This window comes from Nannospalax galili, unplaced genomic scaffold (assembly GCF_000622305.1).
Source record: "Nannospalax galili isolate Female #2095 unplaced genomic scaffold, S.galili_v1.0 scaffold341, whole genome shotgun sequence".
In the NCBI taxonomy this organism is placed as follows: Eukaryota; Metazoa; Chordata; class Mammalia; order Rodentia; family Spalacidae; genus Nannospalax; species Nannospalax galili.
Window position 1 is genome coordinate 1,078,360 of NW_008346082.1, and position 9,410 is coordinate 1,087,769.

Here is a 9,410-nt window from a genome sequence, read left to right on the forward strand (position 1 = left end):
TGGATTTTAAAAAATTTTTGTTTATTATTTTTATTATTATTATTTTTTTTTTGGTCTCTTTGAGACAGGGTCTCCCTGTAGCCCCAGATGACCTGGAACTCACTGTATAGACCAGGCTGTCCCTGAACTCACAGAAAGCCACCTGCCTCTGCCTCCTAAGTGCTGATTAAAGGTGCTTTATTTTTATTTTATGAGTGTCTTGCCTGCATGTCCATAAGTGCATCCATGTCATACAATGCCTGCAGAGGCCATAAGAGGGTGTCAGATCTCCTGGAACTGGAGTTACAGATGACTGTTGGCTTCTATGTGGGTGCCGTATATCAAACGTAGGACCTCTGGAAGAGCAGCCAGTGCTCCTTATTAACCTCTGAGTCATCTCTACAGTTCCTACCTTAAAATTTTTTCTTCTCACTTTTAAAATATTTTATTTATTATTTTTTATTTTATGTGTATGCATGTATTGCCTGCATGTAGGTAAGTGCACCCATGTCGTGCAATGCCTGCAGAGGACAGAAGAGGCTGTTGGATCCCCTGGAACTGGAGTTACAGACAGTTGTTAGCTGCCATGTGGGTGCTGGCATTCAAACCCGGGTCTTCTTCAAGAACAGCCAGTGTTCTTAACTGCTGAGCCATCTCTCCAGCCCTCTTTTCACTTTTAAAGATACTTGCTTAAGCATAATGAGATAACTTGGTGATATGGCCCAAGTCTTACCATGAAATTTCATATACATCTTATACATGTAGACTCAAGGTTAATGTGCCTGTGCTTTGAGTATGACCAGTCATGTGAGGTCAGATAGGGTCTTTTCCATATATGGTATCATGATAAAAGTAAAAATGCTCAGATTTTAGAACATTTTGAGTTTCGGATGATGTAGTCTAGTGTAAAAGAAATAAGCTACTTTGTTGATATATTAATTTGCTACTGAAAGCTGACACAAGCACTCTGCTACTTTTGTGTCACTGTGAACAAAATATCTGACCAAAACAAAGGTTAGGCTTATTTTGGCTTACAGTCTTGTCTTTCATAACTGGAAGGCATGGTGAGTCGCTCAACCTGTGGCAGTGGGAACATTCAGCAGTGGCTGTTCCCATGGTGGGGGGCCAGGAAATTGAGAAAGGGGAATTGAACCAGAGCTACACAATCACTTTCAGAGGCCTGCCCTGACTACCTGCTTCTGACAAACCAGGCTCCACCTCCTAAAGTCTCCACAGGCTCCCAACTTCAAAACATGAACCTGTGGGGACATTCCAGATTCAAACCTTAATACCGCATTTCCAGAATATTCTTCCTTATAGCTAATAAAAATATTCTCATTGGGGGTGAAGAGATAGCTCAGCAGTTAAGAGCACTGGTTGCTCTTGTAGAGGACCTGGGTTCAATTCCCAGAACCCACATGATGGCTAACAACTGCCCATAACTCCAGTTCCAGGGGAATCCAACACCCACTTCCGACATCCATGGGAATTGCACAGTACGGGTACACTCACATGCAGGCAATACACTCATACACATAAAATAAAAATAATAAAATATGCTGGGTGTGGTGGTGCACACCTTTAATTTCAGCACTTGGGAGGCAGAGGCAGGTGATCTCTGTGAGTTCAAGGCCAGCCTGCTCTGCACAGTGAATTCCAAGCCAGCTGGGACTACAGGGCGCCCCTGTCTCAAAAAGATAAAAAAATAGGGGCTAGAGAGATGACTCAGCGGTTAAGAACACTGGCTGTTCCTGCAGAAGACCCGGGTTCAAATCCCAGCACCCATGTGGCAGCTAACAACTGTCCGTAACTCCAGTTCCAGGGGATCTGACAGCCTCTTCTGTCCTCCACAGGCATTGCATGACATGGATGCACTTACCTGACATGGGTGCGCTCACATACATGCAGGCAATACACTCATACACTTAAAATAAAAATAATAAATAAAAATATATTTTAAAAAGACCAAAAAATTTAAAAAAATTAAATTAAATAATCCTTGGGCTAGAGAGATGGCTCAGTGGTTTAGGAGCATTGACTGCTCTTGCAGAGGACCTGGGTTTGGTTCCCAGCATACACATGATGACTAACAACTATCTGTAACTCCAGTTCCAGGGGAATCCAACACCCTCTCTGACCTCCAAGGGCACTGCACAACATGGGAGCTCTTGCACACATGCAGGCAATGCGTTTATATACATAAAATAAAAATAATAGAAAACAAAAACAAAAAATCCTCATAACCATTGTTTTTTAATGTTGGTAAGATACACATAACATGAAATAAATTTACCATTTTAATAATTTTTCTTGGCAAATATTTTTTGTTTATTGTGGTGCTAGGGACCAAACCAGAGCCTTATTTCTGGCAGGCAAGGCTTCTACCAATGAGCTACATCCATAGCCCTTAATCAGTTCAGTTTAAAAATTTTTTAAAATTATTTTTATGTGTATGAGTGTATTGCCTGTATGTATGTGAGCGCACCTCAGTTGTGCAATGTCGTGGAGGTCAGGAGAGGGCTTCAGAGTCCACTGGAACTGGAGTTAAGGACAGTTCATAGCTGCCATGTGGATGCTGAGAATCGAACCCGGGTCCTCTGCAAGAGCCGTCAGTGCTCTTAACCGCTGAGCCATCTCTCCAGACCCATCAGTTCAGTTTTAAGTAACCAATTCAGTGATACTAAGGACATCCAATTTGTTGCATAATCATTACCACTATTAATTTCCAGAACTTGTTCATCATCCCAGGCAGAAATTCTGTATCTATTAAACACCATTTTACTCTTTCCCAGCCCCTGTGAAGAATGGCTATTGCTTCTGGTGAATTAGTCTTGTCTTTGAAACTTGATTTCTAAGTGTCCCATGAACAAGCAGGCAATGCAACTCTTATCCATGAATCCACCTATTGGTGCTGCCTAACCCAGGGCTGAGCACATGTCAAATACCATGTCTGTTTAGTGTAGAAGCATGGATGCTTGAAGGAAGGACCAAATGGTCTTTTCAGAGACTTTGAGCCAAGACCATTCTTGTCAGAACAAGAGTTTCTCGAGAAAATTGTTGGAAGCATATTATCACATCACAAGGGACCATGAAGTAGACGTTAATGTGTGAATCAGCAGGCGTAGGAAAGGTAGATATTGGGCTGAAGGGAGGAAATCCTGCTATGAATAAGGGCATTCAGATTTTTCACAAAAAGCTTTTCAGCCGGGCATGCCTTTAATCCCAGCAATCCAGAGGTGGAGGCAGGTGGAGCTCTGTGAGTTCAAGGCCAGCCTGGTCTACATAATGAGTTCCAGGCCAGCTGGGGCTGCAGGGATACTATGTCTCAAAAAGATCAAAAAGAAAAAAAAAGAAAAAGAAAAAGAAAGAAAAGAAAAAAAGAAAAAGAAAAAAGTTTTTCAGTCTAATATTCTAATCATGGTAGTTTCAACCAGAGTCACAAGTTTGCAGCCCTTAATCAAAAGACTTGTCAATAACCTAGCTCAAGGAATAGGCCAGGTGCCACAAGAGCTGTAGAGGCAATTACACAGAATCAGGCCTTGGACAGGGCTCCTGAAGTGAGTCTCGTTCTTGTGCTTCCATGGAAAGCATTGTTTATAATGTAGTATTCCCATCCATTTAAAGATAGACCACACAACCTGAAAGAGAGTGCCCCTCAGACCCTCTCCCTGGCCTCTGAGAAAAGCTTCCCTCCACCTGACTCTGGAAATCCCCTTCGTTGTTCAAACCCTTTCCTGATATATGTTTATGATTTCTATGGAAATGGTCTGGGGCAGAAGAGATAGAATGTTCTGCCCCAGGTAAGCTAGCCAATGACGGTATGCTTGATACATCTGTGTATGGTCTCTATGGGAATAATCTAGGGCAGAAGAGAAAAAATGTTCTGCTCCAGGTAAGACTACCAATGGCTGTATAGGTAAAGTCTCTGGAAATCAGCCCTAGATTGTTCCAATCCTTTCCTGGTTATTCTGTGTATAGTTTCTATGGATATCCCCTGCTTTGTGTTTTTTGTGAGTTTTCTGCTTAAAAGCCCTGTGTTTTCACTATTCGGGGTCACAGTACAGCTCCCGAGTCTGTCTGTGTCCCCAGCCAGTTGGCCTCAACAAAGTGCTCTGTTTACTGAGACTCAGTATCCGAGTGGTCAATTTTGGGGAATTCCTTGGACCCCGAACATTTTGGGGGCTCGTCCGGGATCCCCAAAAGACCCTCGGTCTGTTTTCCTGTCTTTTTCTGTCCTCCATTCTGGCACCAGGAGACTTCAGTTCTGATTCCTCCTGCGGTGAGTCTGTTTTGGTTTCTGTTCTGAGTGTCTGGACTTCTGGGGGCTCAAAGGAGAGAAACTGGACACAGTATTGTTCTCCAAGCCTGAGGACGGGATGCCCTGACCCTCCATCTGGTTGGTTGACTGTCTGTGCTCTCTGGGCATTTGTCATCTCCCCTAGTCACTCCCGCAGCAACCTTCAAATGCGCAGCAATTCCCCAATGTGCAGCGCTTTTGTTCTGTGTCATCCTGGTCTCAAGTCTTTGTTTCCCGTTTGTCTAATTCTCATTGGTCTTTGTTTTGGATCAGTCCTCTTCTTTTCCATCATGGGTCAGACTGCATCATCTGAAGATACTTCCCTTGACTTAATTCTTTCTCATTTTAAAGATTTTCAAACAGCAGCTGCAATCTCTGGAGACACTGTTTATTTGGGGAAATTGGCCGTCCTTTGATGTAGAATGGCCCTCTACCGGTTCCTTTGAGATTAACAAGCTTTCTTCTCTTCAGGCCATGATTTTTGGAAGCCCAAGACATCCTGATCAGGTCCCTTATGTTACAGCTTACTTTTATCTTTTGGATAAACCCCCCAAATGGTTGAGACCCTATTTATCCCTATCTACCTCAAAACCCTCCCTCTTGTCTCTAGGTCCTTGTTGGACTCTCTCTCAGTCTCACCCACCTCCTGTCCTCCCCCCTTCAACTGAGGATCCTCTCTTGGATCCTCCTCCTTATTCACAGTCCCCAACTGTGCCTCCTCCTTCCCAAGCTTCTCCTCCTTTCCCAACTTCTCCTCCTTCCCCAGCCTCTCTTCCTCCCCAACCATCCCTCTGCTCCTCATCCCTCCACACATGCATTCAGGACAGCCTGTAGGTCTGAGATGACTCCTGTTGTCCTTCCCCTCTGTGCTATGGCCCCACCAGATGCCTCTGGCCATAGTTTTCTTGTTTATACACCCTTCTCAACTAGTGAGTTTTATAACGAAATTGCACCCCCCCAAAAAAATCACAAGCCTTAATTGGATTGTTGGAGATGATTTTCCTTACCCATCAACCCACATGGGACAATGTCCAGCAGTTCCTCCTCACTCTCTTTACCACTGAGGAACATACACTGATCCTCTCAGAGGCCCAGAAACGGGTGCCGTCTGAGAAAGGCTGATTCACTGAGGATCCAACAGAGATTGAGGAGGCCTTTCCTCAACACTGCCCCAAATGGGACTCCAACACCTCTGAAGGTAGGGAGGCACTCAGACTCTATCACCAGATTCTTATGTGGGGTCTCCAGGCTGCTGCCAAAAAGCCCACAAATTTGTCAAAAGTCAGTCAGGTTTTGCAGGGACAGACAGAAGCCCCAGCACAGTTTCTGGAAAGACTTATGGAAGCTTATAGAGCCTACACTCCTATTGACCCTGAGGCATCAGAGAACCAACGAGTCATAAATATAGCCTTTGTGACTCAGTCAGCACCTGATATCTGCAAAAAGTTACAGAAGCTGGATGGTTTTGAAGGTAAGAGTCTTTCTGAATTGCTTGAAATAGCCCAAAAAGTTTTTAATAACCATGAGACCCAAGAGGAATGTGAGGAATTTCACAACTGGAAATTGGCTCAAGCTCTGGCACTAAGAGAAGGAGAACACCCCCTGAGAAAATAGTGTCCAGGAAAGCAGAGCTGGCAGACTGGACCACCTCCCCAAAATCACCCTCTCAAGAGAGACCAATGTGCCTACTGAAGGAAATAAGACACTGGATTCGGGATTTCCCTTGATGTCATAAGGGAACTCAAAAGGTACTGGAACTGGATAACTGAGAGGGTCAGGGCTTGTCTCCCCTCCCCAAGTCCTGGCTAACCCTAAAAGTGGGAGGCAGGCCCGTTGACTTTTTGGTTGATACTGGCACCACCTTCTCAGTCTTGAAGAAGCCGCTTGGCCCACTGGCCTCACGGTGATACACCTACATTCAAGGAGTTGCAGGTAGCCACTCTTATCCTTGGACTACTCAGAGAGCTATCAATTTGGGTACAGGGCAGATTCAACATTCCTTCACAGTTATCCCTGACTCTCCCTACCCACTGTTGGGCTGAGATTTGCTAAGTAAACTCAGTGCCTCAATCCATTTTGACAAAGATAAGGTCAATGTAGAGACCACTGGATTTGTTCTCACCCTGCAAGCTGAGGACAAATACCTTCTTCATGAAAGGCCACCTCTGGATCAATTGTCATCCCTAACTGTTAAATTGATGCAAGAGATTCCCCAGGTCTGGGCCGAGGGAAATCCCCCAGGGTTTGTAGCCCACCAACCACCCATGATGGTTACTCTGGAAGCCACTGCTAGCACTGTTCAGGTATGACAATACCCGATATCTTTTGAAGCATGAGCCTCTATGAGGGTTCACTTAAAAAGACTATGGGAATCTGGCATCTTAGTCCCCTGTCAGTCTCCTTGGAACATTCCCCTGCTCCCTGTGAAGAATCCAGGGACTAATGACTATTGTGCAAGATCTGAGAGAGGTAAATAAGAGAGTCATGGACATATACCCCACCATGCCAAATCCTTACACCCTCCTGAGCTCCCTGGCCCCTGACAGGACAATCTATACTGTCCTGGATTTAAAAGATGCCTTTTTCAGTATCCTCTTGGACAAGAAGAATCAACTTATCTTTGCCTTTGAATGGCAAGATCCTGAAGAAGGGTTTAATGGCCAACTGACATAGACAAGGCTTCCACAAGGGTTTAAAAACTCTCCCACCATCTTTGATGAGGCCCTACATGAAGACCTCCGAAGGTTCTGATCTGCCCACCCCCAAGTTTCCCTTCTACAATATGTAGATAATTTGTTCCTCACCACCCCCAGATCACCCCTCTTGCTTAGAGGCTACAATAGACTTGTTAAAGGAACTTCAACACCTGGGATACAGCTAAAAAGGCACAGATCTGCCAGGAGAAGGTACAATATGTGGGGTTTCAATTGGAAGGGGGTATGCACAGACTCTCCTCTGCAAGGAAAAAAGCCATCCTGGACATCCCTGTTCCTCAAAGTCAGAGGCAAGTCAGAGAATTCCTGGGGTCAGCTGGGTATTGTCATCTATGGATACCTGGTTTTGCAGAGCTGGCCAAGCCTCTATACGAGGTAACAAGGGGGGGGGCCCTCAGCATTTTCCTGGGGAGAAGAACAGCAACAGGCCTTTGACAACCTAAAACAGGTCCTCACTTCTGCACCAGCCCTAGCCTTGCCTGATGTCTCAAGGCCCTTCTACCTTTATGTAGATGAATGGTTTGGTGTAGCAAAGGGCGTACTTGCTCAAACTTTGGGCCCCTGGAAGAGACCAGTAGTCTACCTCTCAAAAAATTAGACTCAGTAGCGGCTGGATGGCCAGCCTGTTTAAAGATCATAACGGCCACTGCAGTCCTGGTTAAAGATGCTGACAAGCTTACCTTGGGATAACAACTGATTGTGACTACCTCCCACACTATTGAAGGGGTATTGAGGGCCCTGCCTGATCGCTGGCTCACAAATGCAAGACTAACACATTACCAATCTCTCCTGCTAGACGTGCCCCGCCTGACATATGCAGTGACCAGTGCCTTAAATCCTGCATCCCTGCTCCCTGAGACTGAGTCTGAGATGACTGTGCATCATGATTGTTCTGAATTGCTGCAGCATGTCCAGGGAAGTCGACCTGATCTCACTGACATGAAGAACCCTGACTTGGTGATGTACACAGATGGGAGCAGTTACATCAGAGATGGAGTCAGGTATGCAGGGGTGGGTGACAGTAGTCACCCAGAAGGATGTTTTATGGGCAGAAGCTCTGCCCAAAGGAAACTCTGCTCAAAAGGCTGAACTAATAGCCTTGATTCAGGCCCTAAGACTGGGAGAGGAAAAGCTTGTCAACATTTACACTGACAGTAGATATGCTTTTGCCACTGTTCATGTACATGGAGCCATCTATTGAGAAAGAGGCCTCCTGACATCAGAAGGAAAGACTGTTAAAAACAAACAAGAGATCATTGATTTATTAAGAGTCATATGGATGCCAAAAAGAGTGGCAGCCATTCATTGCCCAGGACACCAAAAGAACAACACACCTGAGGCCTGAGGAAACCAAAAGGCAGATCAAACTGCCAAGAAAATAGCAGAATCCCTGTCTGAACATGCTCTCCTAGCCCTGCCAGATCCTATGTTACCTGAAAAGCCTTCATATACAAAAGAGGGTGACAAATATTTCCAGACAATTCCAAATGGATATGTCTCCTCAGGATGGAGACACACTGCAGATGACAAGGTCATCCTTCCCCGCCACCTGTGAGAAATGCTAGTTCACCAACTCCATGAAGGAACCCACATGGGAAAAGAAAAGATCAGGTTATTACTAACCAGATGTTTCCAGTTTCCTTCCTCAACAGCTACTATACAGGACATCACCTCCAGATGTATGGCATGCCAGATGACTAGTGCCTACCCAAAAACTGATAAATCCTCAGGAAAACGTGAAAGAGGAACTGCCCCTGGAGTCCACTGGGAGGTAGACTTCACTGAGGTAAAGCCAGGACGTTTTGGATATAAATATTTACTGGTTCTTGTAGACACTTTTTCAGGATGGGTAGAAGCTTTTCCGACCAGGAAGGAAATGGCAACCACAGCTGCCAAGAAGTTGCTAGATGAACTCACTCCCAGGTTTGGTGTGCCCCTGGTATTAGGATCTGACCACGGACCAGCGTTCATCTCTCAGGTAATTCAGGCCTTAGCAAAGGTCCTGGGGACAGATTGGAAACTACATTGTGTATACCATCCCCAGAGTTCAGGACAAGTAGAGAGGATGAATCAGACCCTTAAGGAGACTTTGGCTAAATTAACCCTAGAATCTGGCACAGACTGGGTGACTCTCCTCCCTTTTGCCCTCCTCAGGGCTAGAAACTCCCCCTATATTCAGGGAATAACTCCTTTTGAGATTCTTTTCAGAAGACCCCCACCTAGTCCCAAGATTAAAGTCAGAACTGTTGGCTGAAATATCTAATCATGAAATCCTCCAGTCCATTAGGGCATTACAGGCAGTGCAGGAGCAGCTCTACCCCTTGATCCAGCATGTGCACGAACTGTCCCCAGCTACTCCACATCCTTACCAACCTGGAGACATTGTCTGGATAAGATGCCATCAGAAGGAGACACTGGCC